At 39.6% G+C, this 14,969-nt stretch overlaps 1 long non-coding RNA gene across 1 annotated transcript in view; it reads left to right on the top strand.

Moving 5' to 3' along the window:
• The first annotated feature begins 985 nt into the window (after positions 1–985).
• The window catches only part of LOC144456188 (uncharacterized), a 76,689-nt gene continuing 62,705 nt past the window's right edge, over positions 986–14,969 (top strand). The window contains exon 1 of the long non-coding RNA XR_013485096.1: positions 986–1,510. This is a non-coding gene — a long non-coding RNA (uncharacterized LOC144456188). The remainder of the gene's footprint in view (positions 1,511–14,969) is intronic.

Below are 14,969 nucleotides of genomic sequence, written 5' to 3'. Positions count from 1 at the left end.
TTTTATTTTAAAAAGTACAAATTACCTGTCAGAACATGGCCCACTTAAGAAATTTATAAATGAAAGATAGAAATGTAATCATCACCCCTACAACCTTCCCACCCAATGTTACCACCCTAGTGTCTATTGTATTGATCCAAGTTAACAGGCCACATTTCTAAAATATTTACTACCTATGACTTCGAGCATGTCTTTTAATCTCTTTCACCTCTCTCCACCTCATTTTCTTCATCTGTTAAGAGGAGATTGGACTAGATGGCTTTTAATTCTCCTCCAACTCTTTATCTACAATCCTATGATCTCTTTAAAATAGTAATAAAAAAAAGTATATAATGTGTACCCTGGGAAAAGAAATCCCTTCTAGGCCTTAGGTTTTATGCAAGTCAAGTAGGAGTAAAAAACACAGCCTATATTTGGACCAAAATGGAACTTATTTTAATGTCTATTATTGTGTATATTTCAGTTAATTATTATTCAGGACCTACTCTTGCTCTCTCCCCTACCCCACCTCTTAACTCTGAGCGCTGGCTGCAGATAGGTGCCCATTTTCTCCATCTGTGAGTGAGTGTGTGTGTGTGTGTGTGTGTGTGTGTGTGCGTGTGTGTATTTGTACTCAAAGTTTTTCTGCTTCATGAAGGTTCAAATGTTTAACTATAAATATATTTATATATTTTTATAATATATACTTATATATAAGTATAAAGTCATTTGATTTCAAAATACTGTAAACTTTCTGATCTAAAGGTTTGCTATTTTGCGGAACCTTTATTTCCTTTCTACATTGCTTTATACTCAGGCTTAAAGGTCAACAGAAGCCCACCTGGTTAGAGAAGGTTGTTCAGTCTTCAAGTGCCCCCTATTAAAATGCAAATACCCCTGAGAGGCAGAAAGCCTTAAATGCGGTCACAACTAACACCTTAGTAGGGGATTAAGCTACAGCTTCCTGAGAACTAGAGAAAGGAAGTGTTGGGGCGTTGGGGGAGGGGGTCTAGGCAACGGAGAATGAACAGACCATCAAGCCTGGTAGAGACAAGAACGGTAAAAAGGGAAGAGCCCAAAGATTCCCAGAGACGTTACCCATTTCATCATTTTACCCTGGACTGACCTCATCCTAAGAAACAGCTGCAAAGCCCCTTTGTTTCTAGTCTGTTTTGCTTTCTGGTTATCTAAGAAGGTTTCATAAACCCAATGAGATGGCTGAATATACAGTGCATACTTTCTGCTGCAGAGATATGTAAATATAAGGTGAGGAGGAGGACTCAACACCTGGGGAGAACAGATGAGGCGTCCATCAATCTTTCAATCAATGAGCCTTTATTCAGAGAAGAGGGTGTTACTGAGCTGGGCCTGGATGGAAGAAGACCGGGATGAAGTGAGAAAGCACTGCGGTCTGGGAGGGGCGATATGCGCAGGCACAGAAGCTAGAGGTGGAATGTCGAGCTCCCGGAAGAGCTTGTGGTGCAGATTGGCGTGAAGTGGATGGGAAATAATGTGATATAAAGCTGGAAAGGTAGGTCAGTGGTGCAAGTGAGATGGGGACTTAAATGCTCATTTGCCTTTTATCCTATAGGAAACTGGGAGCCACTGAATATTTTTGACCAGGAGAGTGACGCGGTCAGTCCTGTACCTCTGGAAAATAATTGTGGCAAGTGGGATGAGGGTGGATTGGCGAAGGGAAGACGAGGAAGCAGGAAGACCAATTATAAGTCTATCATAATGGTTCTGGTGACAGGTTATGAGGACTTCAACTAGCATGGTGGAGAATATGTAATTCTTAACCTGGCAAATAACTACTTCCTTGACCCTAAATTTCAATTTTCAGCATTTTATAACTGTCAACTCATAATTTGTTTGGATGTTTTTTTTGTTTTCTTTTTCAAAGTTACCTTCCTCCTCTTGACTGTGTTGAGGGTAATGGGATGGAGACCTCTCATTTGATTAAAAAAAAACCCCAAATACTTGGTTTTAAGTCATCGACAAACATTTATTACAAGATAATTTGGAAATAATCTTAGTAGGAAGGCACTAACATTAAGGGGGTACCTAGAAAGGGCTTCTTATAGAAGGTAGGATTTCAGCAAAGGAAGGAAGCAAGGAAGCCAGAAAGTAGAGGAGGTCTTTCTTTAAAAGATTTCTGGGCCCCAGATTAAAAACCTCTCATTTAGTGGGAAGAGCTATAGACTTGGAGTCAGGAAACTGGGATTCAAGTCTCAGCTTTTGCTATAACGTGATCTTGGGAAAATGACTCAGCCTCAGTTTTTTATTTCATAGGATGGTTTTAAAGCTCCATCCAGTTCTAGCAATCTATGAAATTTTTTTCCAGACCCCTAATGGCTGATAATTCTATTTATGTTACTATTAATTACTACTACTACTACTTTTGTCCACCAGAAATCTATCTACTGCCCTTTGAGTCACCTTCAATTTTGATTCTTTAGAGACTGTGATGTTCCCTGCCACACAACATCACTAGAAGAATATTGGTGTTTAAAAGCTGGGCTTTTGTGCCAGGTTGCAGCATGAGAATGTTTAAAGGCAAACCAACGTGCTTTCTTTCTCTTATTTGATTCTGGGCCCAACTCATTGTTTGTCTGTGGTTCCTGTCTAATATGTGTGCTTCAATGGATTGCCTAACCACTTTTGTGTCATAATCTGGGCAATAGGCATTCTCCATCCTTTTGGTTTTCCCTGTCTGGACTGTTGAACCAATCCCTTGAGTGACAGTGGATCTTTTAAGCTCCTTGAGGGCAACTCTCATCGTTTAGCACAGTGCTTGGTATGTAGTAAATTCTTATTAAATGCTTTAAGATCAATTAAAGAGAACCTGCAGTATTCTGGGGCTTGATTTAATTGGCAAAATGTCATCCCAAAACAGAAGCATCTGGAATAGCTTACCATTCATAGGAAATCTCTCTTCCATTTGGCTGCAGCATATTGCCAATTGGAGGCAATGGGGCATAGTAGAAAGAGAGCTGGATTTAGACTCAGAAGACCTAGGTTAGAATCCCACCTTTACCTTGTACTACCTGTGTTACCTTGGGAAAATCACTTAATGTCTTTGGACCTCAGTTTCTTCAACTGTAAAATGGTTGGATTAAATGACTGCTAAGGTTCCTTCTGGCTCTAATCAAGTAATATAGAGGGTGTAGTCTGAAAGTATGATCAGAGAAGGTAAGAAGAGCAAGGAAAAAGAGATGATTAATCTGAATGCCGCACTCTTTGACTTTACCTCTAAACCCTCCCCTCTTCTTAACTTCTCCTGTTACTACTGTTGAGGGCACCACCATCCCCCCAGTCAACTATGCTTGCTACTTAGGTGTCCTCCTCAATGCTTCATTCTCACACCACCCCCACATCCAGTCGGCTATCAGGTCCTATCATTTCTACCTTCATAACACCTCTTGAATTTTCCCTCTTTTCTCCTCTGACATTGCCGCTGCCCTGGTGCAGACCCTTAACTCTTCTCACCTCCAGTCCATTCTCCACTTAACCACAAACTGATCTTCCAAAGGTACCAGTATGACCATGTCACTCTCTGTTTAATAAATTCTGGTGGTTCCCTTTTAATGTCTAAGATCAAATTTTAAAATCTTTTGTTTAGCTTTTAAAGCTCTTTGTAACCCAGACCCTTTCCACCTTGTCATTGTTCCCTTATTCCCTCTCTACGTCCTCTGCAATTCAGTGACACAAGTCTCCTTGCTGTTCGTCTACTTTCAGCGTTTTCATTGGCTGTCCACTATACCTGGAATTTTCTCTCTTTATCTCTACCTCCTGACTTCTGATTTCCTTCAGTATATGTATGTATGTATGTATGTATGTATGCATGCATGCATGCATGTATGTATGTATGCATGCATGTATACACATACACACATATGTAAATTTGCACCTGGTTATTTTCATGTTTTCTCCCTCAGCAGACTGTGAGATCCTGGAAAGCAGGGACTGTTTGTTGCCTTTCTTTGCATTACTAGTGCTTAGTACAGTGCTTGGCACCTAGGAAATGCTTATTGACAGCAGTCTTATCCACAACATGTGGAGGATTTGTGGGACAGTATGGTTTAAAATATTACAGGATGAAAAGGTATAGGATTCCAAGTCTTCAAGATCCATTGGAAGAAGTGCCCATATTGATTATGATCATGGATTGAATTGAATATGATAATTATTATTACAATTAAATAAAATGAGACAAATGTTCAACCAAAACTCTAAATCTGAACTGTTTATATCAAGCGCTTAATAGATGCTTGGTAATTAAATAATTAATTTAATCGTACAATGAAGCAAAAATAAACATGACCATAGTCCATGGTTTTTTTTTTATGAAGACGAAACATTTTTATTGTAAACTTTATCAGCATCAACAACCATTTCAGTATACAAAGGACTAGAAAGAGGATAGTATAAGAAAATTTTGTCATGGGGAAAAAGGAACAAGTATTTATTAGGCACCGGCCATGTGCCAAACAGTTAATAATTTCTTTACAAACATGATCTCATTTGAGCGTCACAAAACTCTATTATATAAGTGACATTATTATCCTCATTTCACAGTTAAGGAAACTGAGGCAGACAGAGGCTATGTGTTTTACCAAGGGTCACACAGGTAGTAGGTCAACAAGGACAATGTGAAGTCAAGTCTTCCTGACTCCACACCCAGCACCATGAAGTCACCTAGTTGGAGAGTCATCAACTATTGATTTTGTCGAAGTTTATCTCACTGGATTTGATCCAGTGCTCTAAATTGCCACAATTTTATCTGTATCTTGACTTTATTATTCAAATTGTTAGCTAGTTTCTCCTTTTAGTCATGTGGATTTTTAATATTCCAGAGAATTACTTTATCCAAGTCTGTGATAGAAATGTTAAACTACCAGTGCCGAGTAGAAAGCTGGACACATTCCACTGGAGGTTTTAAGTTGACATTAGACCATTAATTCCCATCTTTGAATATAGTCATTGAGGCAATTTTGAATTCTTTTCATTATACTGTCATTTAGCTTTCATCTTTCCTCTTTTCTAAAATAACAACAACAATATAGTTAATATTTTTATATAGTACTTAGGTGCTATCATTATCCCTCCTTTAAAGATGAAAAAACCGAGGCTGATAAAAGTTAAGTGATTTGCCTAAGGTCACACACAGCTTAGAAAGTGTCTCCAGCAAGAGTTGAATTTTATCTTCTTGACTCCAAGTCTAGGGAGATGCAGTCAAATTCTTTTGTAAATTTAAATAAATCATGGCTATATTTAGTAAATGTATTCTGTGTATATCTACTAGATATCTATAGACATAGAGACAGGTATAAAAGAGATAGATAATATAGATAAAAATAAAGGTTACACTGGATGCTATTTAAGTTCCTCTCCAGCTCTGAATATGCAATTGTGTGTGTGTGTGTGGGGGGGGGTCAGGATTGATCTGGTCACCCCTGCTCAGTTGAGCTCTCTACTCCCAGACCCTTCTAGTTGATGAAACTATAGTATGTAAGGTATAGGTAACAAAGTAATGGAGTAATGGAGGGTTTGGTCTTTCAGTCTTTAAGTGGTTGCGTTTACTGTTTTTAAAGGGTCTGAAATTCTTAGTAACTCATACCCAAAGGACTTTTTGCGTGTGAAAATGTAAAGCCTGTGAACACAGGAGTGGCCCATGCATACCTTGTTAAGGTTTCAGTGTAAAGGAAGTGAAAAGATGTTACTTCTTTACTCCTTTCAGGAGTATGAAGAAGTTATCCGGCAAACTGATTTACTAGGCTTTGTCCATTGATTAATTGGAGAATCCCCTAACAGGCTAAAAAATCATGAGAAAACTGAGAATGAGTTATCTCTGGCAGATGCGTATAAAGATGTAGTATAAAGGGAGTGAAACAAATGCAAAGAAAATGAAGTGCTACCAGAAACGAAAGCTAATTTTCTCCTGTAGGGATCAGTGATTGGAATATGCTGACCATTTTTACCTAGCTATTCCACCATCAATTGGAAGTCAGTGTGTCCAAAACTCAGGGCATCCTTTCTTCTTAGCTTGTGTTTGCTCCTCACTTATCAAAGTCTTTTTTGATGGTGTCACCATTCTCCAGGTTACATAGACTATAATTTTAATCATTTGTCAATTTTCCCTCCCCCTTACTCATACCCCACCATTCCCAATGATTGTTATTAAAGCCCTTTGACTCTTTCTCTTCAGTGTCTCTAGTACTATTTCCTTCTCTTTCACTTCTAATGCAATCAGTCTATTGTTAGGTATTTGTTATCTTTTACCTATATAAATAACATATTATTATATTTTATGATAATATATTATATTTTATAGTAACCTTTTAACCATAGTGTACATTTTAAAAAAGTAAAAACAAACTAATGAAAAAGTGTTTTTTCTATGTCTTCTTCTGAACATATGTATCCTTAAAGTTCTGTTTAATTTTGGCTTTTAAAATTAAAATCAAAGCCCTCCTCTCTCCCCCAACCCAGTTATAGTTAATGTGATGGCTATTCTTTTGGTTCTGTTGAGTTTGCTTTCCTTCACTTAGTCTTTTTACATTTCCTTCTGTTCCTCATATTTTTAATATTTAAAGGCACCATAATGTTCCATCACATTAATATATCACTATTTATCCATTTCCCAATTATTAGACAGATTACTTTGATTAATTTTATTTTGTTACAAATAAAGCATATATGTGTGTGTGTGTGTGTGTGTTGTGTGTGTGTGTGTGTGTGTGTGTGTGTGTGTGTATGATGCTTTTATCTCTCTTCTTGATATCATTAGAATAAAACCCAGCAGTGGAAACTTGGTAGACATGTTCAGCTTTTTTATTTTTATTGTATGTTGCTAGATAGCTGTCCAAAAAGTTTGTACTAGTCCATAGTCCCACTAGCAGTATAATAGATTGTGTATTTCCCTGCAGCCCTGTCAACAGGGGACTAACTATTCTTTTGGTGAGGCTATTTTTGCTAATTTAGTGGATGGAACACAATCCCTTTGTCTTCCTGTGTGGTTATCTGATCAGATGATTCGTTTTCTTAAACATTGCCACAGAGTAGCTGATTTTGATGATGTGGCCCATGGGGAACTTTTTCCTGCATGCCCCTGCCCCAGCCTCTAGTTGTCCATGTCATTTCTCACATGATAATTCTTTGGTGTTTGTCATGCATGAATAATCATATGTTTGTGACAGTCTTTTATGCGAGTCTCTACAAAAATGGTGCCAATTCTGCCATTCATTCTGAGTGGTTCAAATGCTGATGGACGGGCAGGGTTTGGGGTAGGTGTTCTTCTCTTTGGCAAGTAGTCTGTATACTGAAGAGGTTTGAGAGCTGCTGTTCCAAAGAGGCAGAGATAAACCACTTTAGATTGCACAGGGATCTTATTTAGTCTAAACATTTCTGCTGGGCAGTGAGAGACTGAATCTCTAAGCCACCTGAACTTCCTGACTGGGCACAAACTATGAAAAAACATTTATTAAGCCCTCTGCTAAGCTCTGAGGATTCAAATACAAAAATGAGATAGTCCCTGCCCTCAAGGAGCTTACATTCTAATGGGAGAGATCACACACATAGATGAGAAGGGTATAGGGGAATGTTTAGGTTTGGAAGTATACCCAACAGTGGAGCCATTGGGGAGTAGATTGACATACCCTTTATTTAGGGAATAGAAATTTTGATTTGAATATAAGCATGATTTTATAGATGGAAAGAGGGAGTTATATCCTAGGCAGGATGACCGATGAGGAAAAGATGGCTGAGTCATAGAGTGAAGCCAACCTAGAGGCAAACAAGGCAGGCTGGGCATCTGGTTAATCCATTCAGTTACCTGATTCTGAGCTGAGGGCAATCTGAATACGCCAATCTGTGATCTCTTCTGGTACAGCGGATTTCATTTTAGAAGACCTGGATTGAAACCCAGCATTACCGCTTACTTACATCTGTGACGTTGGACAAGCCACTTTAAATTCTCTTAGTCTCAAGTTTCTTCATCTGAAAAATGAGAAGTTTGGTCTCTGCAGCCCCTTCCAGCTAAATCTATGATCCCAGGCATTAGGACCTTAGACATGAAAGAACCTTCAGTGAACCTGGTAGGACTTGTGCACCCTCCTCCAGCTCAGAACTGTACAAACGTATATTATGCAGAGCTTCCAGGGGAGATCTGGCCTGCCCCAGTACCACATGTGTATTGTCTACTCAAACCAAGCTTATAGTCCTGTTAGTGTCTGTTTTATAACCTCTAGCATCCCCCTCCATAGTTCTTGGCTCTGACACTTTTATGATGCCTCAAAAACAGTGGAGGAAAGTGTTCAGTGTCCAACCCAGTATATTGCTTGGCTTGGTGTATAATGCCTGGCATTACTCGGGATCACAACTTGTTAGAGCTGGAAGGGACCTCAGAGACCCTTTGGTCCAAGCTGGGGTGGGGAACCTACAGTACTAAAAGTACAAGCAAACAACCAGTTTCTGCTCTCAAGTCACTTCCAGTTTAATGGGGGGAAGACAAAACACAAAAGTAAGCTAAAAGGGATGGCGGGAGGGAAGAGAAGGTCTTTGGGACAGGGTAGGAAATAAAGGGCTGGCTGGCTTGGGAACCCTCCTTAAATGGAGTTTGGGAGGACCTCTCTGCTCCATCTTCCTATCAGAGAGGTTCCAGGGAAGAGGGTGCTAATGAGGTGTGAATATCAAGGCCAGTGTTATCTTTGCAGGATGATGGGGTTCCTGATGGTATGATGAAAAGGTCCGAAGGAGTGTAGCCGGTGAGAAAATGCGCCAAGTACTCTGTTAGATGCTAGAGGATATAAAGACAAAAGTATGGCAGTCTGTTTTCAAAGAACTCATATTTTATTGGGGTAGAGAATGAGGTCAATGAAATTATATATACATACACACACACACACACACACACACACACACTAACAGCTAATCTAACCCTATCTAAACAGTAAATCTCCTCTCTAGTATGTTACCAACCACACGGGGTTTTGTGAGGAAAATTCTTTGCAAATCTGAAAGCTATAAAGCCATTCTCATATCTCCCAGTTCTACATTCTGGGGCCAAGCAGAGTATATCTAAACACTCTTTCACCTGACTTCCTTTACATACTTGAAGATAGCTATGATACTCTTCTCCTTCCACCCCAACTAAGTGTTATCTAGGTTAATCATCTCCACTTCCTTCTAAGAATTTTCTTAGGCTATTGTTTTTAGCCCTCCCCCCCCCCCACAGACCTGGGTCATCCTTCTTGGCCACCATGTATGTAGCTTGACAGTGTTTATCAGAAATTGATTTTCAGAATTGAGTACAGTACTCTTGAGACAAAGGATATTCCTCTGATCTCTCCTCACACATACATAGGAGCATTCTGGCTTATATGATAGTTATTAATTTACATGTCTCACCTATCCCTATGTAATGATAAACTCCCTGAGAGTAAGTAACATCTATGAGATATTTGGTGTAAATGTGAAAAATATTTTATGAAAATCTTTCAGATCCTAGTTTGGTATAATACTTTATGCTCGCTCTCTCTCTCTCTCTCTCTCTCCCTCTCTCTCTCTCTCTCTCTCTCTCTCTCTCTCTCTCTCTCTCTCTCCCTCTCCCCCTCTCCCTCTCTCTCTCTCCCTCTCCCTCTCCCTCTCTCTCTCTCTCTCTCTCTCTCTCTCCCTCTCCCCCTCTCCCTCTCCCCCTCTCCCTCTCTCTCTCTCCCTCTCCCTCTCTCTCTCTCTCCCCGTCTCTGTAGTTATCCTCCTTGAATCTGTCAACCTCAAGGCTGCTGGATATTCTGAAAGTTAATAGGGGATTTGAAGGAAAGTTTTTTGTTTGTGAGTGGAGTCTACTGCTTATTAGAATTCACGAGATTTTACATTGACATTCCGTTGGGCTTACCATGATACACTTGAAGTGCTGAATGTAAATTTAAGTCTGAAAAACAAAACAAAACCAAGCCATATTTTTAGATATCATTAGGAAGAGTTATATAAGTGACATACTTTACCAAAAGGCATATTATGATTCACACTCCACGAGTTTATGAGCTTTCCAAACAGGGAAGATATACTGGAAGAAATTCAGAGTCTTTCTAAGCAGAAGGCTCCAGCAAGACTGCTGCTTAAAATGCATGCCTACAAGAAACTCCCGTGCAGCTTGTCATTGGGACTTAGTGTTATGTCCTTTGGTTTCAAGTTGGAGTGAAGTCATTTTAAGCAAGAATTTGGGGAAGAGTTATCCAATCCAATAAACATTTATTAAGCAACAAACATTTATCAATTCAATTTAATCCACCAAGTATTTATTTGGAATCTACCATGTGAGAAACACTGGCCTAGGCACTGGGGACAAAAACAAAAACAGGAGTAGTCCCTGCCTTTAAAGTGCTTGTGGATTCCTAAGAAGCATCTGAGAGTGATCGATGGGGCCACGCCTGGTGTCAAGAAGACCTGGGTTCCCCTAGGACCTCAGACACTTACTAGCTGGGCCACCTGGATGAGTCATATCACCACTCTGTGCCTCAGTTTCCTCATCTATAAAATAAGATGGTTGAACTAAGTGGTCCCTAAGTCCTTTTGTTTTCTAAATCTATGATCCTGTAAACATATATGTTTTTCAGTCATTTCAGTCATGTCCGACTCTCTGTGACTCCATTTGGTGTTTTCTTGGCAGAGATACTGCTTTCCCATTTCCTTCTGCAGCTCATTTTACAGATGAAGAAACTGAGGCAAACAGGATTAAGTGACTTCCCCAGGGTCACAGAGCTGGCAAGTGTCTGAGGCCAGATTTGAACTCAGGAAGATGAATTATCCTGACTGCAGCCTCAGCACCACCTAACTGTCCCCTAAACATGCGTACTGATAAGTAAATATGAAGTGTATACAAATTAAGTGCCAAGTAATTTCAGGAATTGGTGGGAGAGTGTTAGTGACCTCAGAGATCAAGAAGGTCCTTGCAGTACTTGAGCTGAACATTTAAGTCACAAAGATGAAATAAGGCCCGAAGCTTATTGCCTCAATAGGTGGGATAAAGCCTATGTGCTGGTAATCATGGTACAGAGCAGACCATGATTAGTGCGAGGGAGAGGCTCAGATAAAATATGATGAGAGACTTAAGAAAGAAGAGATCGTTTTCTGAGATGACTCTTACCTCCCTCGCAACCCCCCCCACCCTAATAAATTTAGAAATGGAGGCTTGATGGAGGGGGTATCACTTGAATTGAACCTTAATAAAAGGGAAGGATTTTATCAGCCGAAGACAGGCTTATAAACAAAATCATGTACCTTATTATTATTGAAACAATGGTGATCTGAGAGAATGTCTGTAACTATTGACTGAAATACCTGCTTGCATAGCTCTATAAAGTCTTTATGAGAATAATCTAGACATATATTATGAGCATCTTGGATGAAGGTAAGAGAAGGTAACCAGCAGGCTTTCAGAAATGATCTTCCACATCAGACCACATCTGTAAAATCACACGATTGACTGGAAGGAAATGAAAAGGGCATGATAAGGAGAGGGCATGATTCCACTGGGGTTTTTTTGTTTGTTGAGTATGAAGAAGGGTGGTGAGGCACAATGGGAAAGACTTTGCTCTGAAATAATACACCAATATGGATTTCTTTCCCATGCTGATGGTTCAATAGTCGATGAAATAAAGTGGAGGGTTTTTTTGAAGTTGATATCCCATATAGTCTTAGATCCAACATGACTACTGAAGGCTAAAATAAAGACAATGACCCCTGAGGCTTACACAACACCTTTCTTCTGAACAACTCAAAGTACTTTCTCTGAAATTATGTTATGTCTTCCTGTTAGGACAGCTACTAATGTAAAAATGAATTATGGTATTATCTTCAGTTAAATAGGATTTCTTCTTTTTTGTTAAATTTTGAGGAGAGAGAGATGGCAAGCTAAAAAGGTGGTATTTATTCAGAAAATAATTCCTAGTATGTGGCCTGCACTTATTGTCCTTAATCTCCTTGTGACCCCAGTTGGGCTTTTCTTGGGAAAGATACTGGAGTGGTTTGCCATTTTCTGCTCCAGCTCATTTTACAGATGAAGAAACTGAAGCAGAGTTAAGTGACTCCCAGGGTCATACAACTAATAAGTGTCTGAGTCCAGATCTGAACTCAGGAAGATGAGTCTTCCTTATTCTAGGCCTAGTGCTCTATCCATGGCACCACCCAGCTGCTTCTTGCCTGGTGCTTAGCACTATGTAAGGGTTTAGCTATTATTATTGCTTAAACTGTGTCTGCCTTAGTTTCTTCAGCTATAAAATCAGTATGATAATATTACCTTTCTTACAGGGTTGTTGTGAGACTTAAACTTAGTATCCCTTTGAATGTTGGAAAATGCCTACTTAATATAATAATTTTCATTTGTGCATGGTTAATGCTTATCTGTTCTTTCCAGCAATAATTAGCCAACAGGTTCAGCTGCTTCTTAAATCTGCTGCTAGTTACAGATAATAAAACCATGTCATCAGCACAAGGAGGATGCTAATCTTCCCGTTTGCTATAGCTGGAGGATATGCATCCATTTCATCTAATTGCTGTACCAAGTTATTTAAATAGAAGTTTTGGGTTTTTTTTTTTTAAAATGTGTGTGTCTGCAGAGGAGGGGAAGCTTAGGACACAGCCTCATCTTAAACCATATAGGAGTGAAATTTTCATCACAGTATCATAGGTTTAGAGTTGGAAAGGACTTCTGAGGTCATCTGGTGCAACCTATTTTATAGTTGAGGAAACTGAGGCCTACAGTGGCCAAGTTGTAGGATCATTCCATAGTTTTCTTCAAGGAGTTCCAGCTCCAATGGGAAACCTGTCCTGACCCCCTTAGCTGGGAGTGCTCTCTTTCTGTATCTAAATAGGCATCAAGGTGACAGGGTAGGCAGCAAGGTGGTGAAGCATATAAAGAGAGCTCAGGTCATGGAGTCAGGAAGGCCCAAATTCAAATCCTGCCTCATTTACTCCCTCGCTGTGTGACTCTGGGCAAGTCTTTTTAACTCTTCTGTGCTTCAGTTTCTTCTTCTGTAAAACAAGGATAATTACTTTTTTTTTTTTAAATTTTGGAGGAAATGGGGGTTAAGTGATTTGCCCAGGGTTACACAGCTAGCTAGCAAGTGTCTGAGACTGTATTTGAACTCAGGTCCTCCTGAATACAGGGCCACTGCTCTATCCACTGCACCACATAGCTGCCCTCTAAAACGGAGATAAATAATAGCACTCACTTCACAGGATTTTGTGAGGACCAGATCAGTTAACTTATGTAAAGCACTTTCCAAACCTACACACACACACAAAATAATTATTTAAAATGTTCATGTAATTACTTCCATTCACATGTTGTACCTCCCCAGCAGAATTTAAATTCTTTGAGGACAGAAACTACTCTTCAGTTCTGTCTTTGTATCCCCATTGCCTAGAACAGCATCTTACACATGGGACAGGGACTAGATGTGATTGTATTGATATAGTGAACTCCTAGGTGGAGAAATTCCTCCACCAAAATAGAGGAGCATCTTCCTTGCAACTTCTAGTTTTAGAGTTGCCTTCAGCATTGAGAAGTCAAGAGACTTGTTCAAGGTCACACAGCCTGTAAGAATCAGTGGCAAAACTTGAACTTGGGTCTTTCTGGCTCTGAGATCATCTCTATCCCCTATGACATATTACTTTTATGCTTTCCACATATTAAATGATTAATAAATGTTTTTGGGATTGTACTGGATTCCCAATTTTTTTTTTTAATTTTAGCAGCGACATTATGGTACAGAGAGACAATGTGCATTGTGGGTAGAGAGCTGGCCTCAAAGCCAGGAAGCTCTGAGTTCAGATTCTGCCCTGACACATATCTATTGTGTGACCCTGGACAAGTCATGTAAATTATCAGTTCTCTAAGCAATTTTCTAACACTATAAGTTTCAGAGAAGTTGCCAACCTGTGTTGGTAGAGGGAGTTCCCTTCTCTATAATTTCCCTTTAGAAGTTTCATTAGGAAAATTCATTAGTATATGTAGTTTCCCTTCATAGAGGAACTTCATTAGCATATGAAGTTAGCTCATGAAAGCATAAATCCCATTCCTGTTGGCAAGAGGATCCTCTTGATGTAGAACATTTGGGTTCTGGGCCACCACAGTTTACTTCAACTGAAAGTGGCCTCCACCAGAGACCTACTCTGATGCCTTGTTGTGACTCTGGGTTATCGAAGGGGATGCCAGTAGAATGATGGGTTTTCTGAGAGTAAATTTGCTGTTCTTCAGTCTTTTTTCAGTCATGTCCTACTTTCCGTGACCCCATTTGGGGTTTTCTTGGCAGAGATGCTGGCATAGTTTACCATCTCCTTATCTAGCACATTTTACAGATGAGGAAACTGAGGCCAACAGGGTTAAGTGACTTGCCCAGGGTCACACAGCTAGTTAAGTGTCTGAGGCCAGATTTCAAGTCAGGAGGATGTGTCTTCCTGATGCCATGCCTGGCACTTTATCCACAGCGCTACCTACCTGTTTAGTAAATATTAAATGAATTGAATTGAATTATCATAAGAGAACTCTGTTAACCATTTTAATTTAGGAGTAGGGCCACACATGTTTGTACCTGGAAAATAGGTTCTTTATCCATCCGTATATTAAAAATCTAGGCTTTTCAAATAAAATGTGAATTGCCTCTGTAGATGGGCCAGTGATTAATCAGCTGATTCTGAGAGTAACTACCAAGTTGGAAATACTGTGGGTATGGCTCACAATGGCATACTATCTGAAGATCGGCCTAATTAAGTCTGAAGAAGGCTGTCCCTAGAATCTTGGCTATCAAGTGGTGATTAGGGCTTGGACTGTGTGTGTGCATTGGGGTAGGGGGGAGACATAACAATTACCAAAAATCATGGAACGATTGCCATTAGTGTCAGTGTAATAACCCCCGTGTGTCCTTGAAATACCATGATATTTAATTTATATGGGTCTTTTCTCTCAAACTGGACAATTCTACCAAAAT

The sequence above is a fragment of the Phascolarctos cinereus genome, unplaced genomic scaffold (genome assembly GCF_003287225.1).
Source record: "Phascolarctos cinereus isolate Bilbo 61053 unplaced genomic scaffold, phaCin_HiC Scaffold_3;HRSCAF=262, whole genome shotgun sequence".
NCBI classification, from domain to species: domain Eukaryota; kingdom Metazoa; phylum Chordata; class Mammalia; order Diprotodontia; family Phascolarctidae; genus Phascolarctos; species Phascolarctos cinereus.
This window is presented reverse-complemented; position numbering and strand designations above follow the sequence as displayed.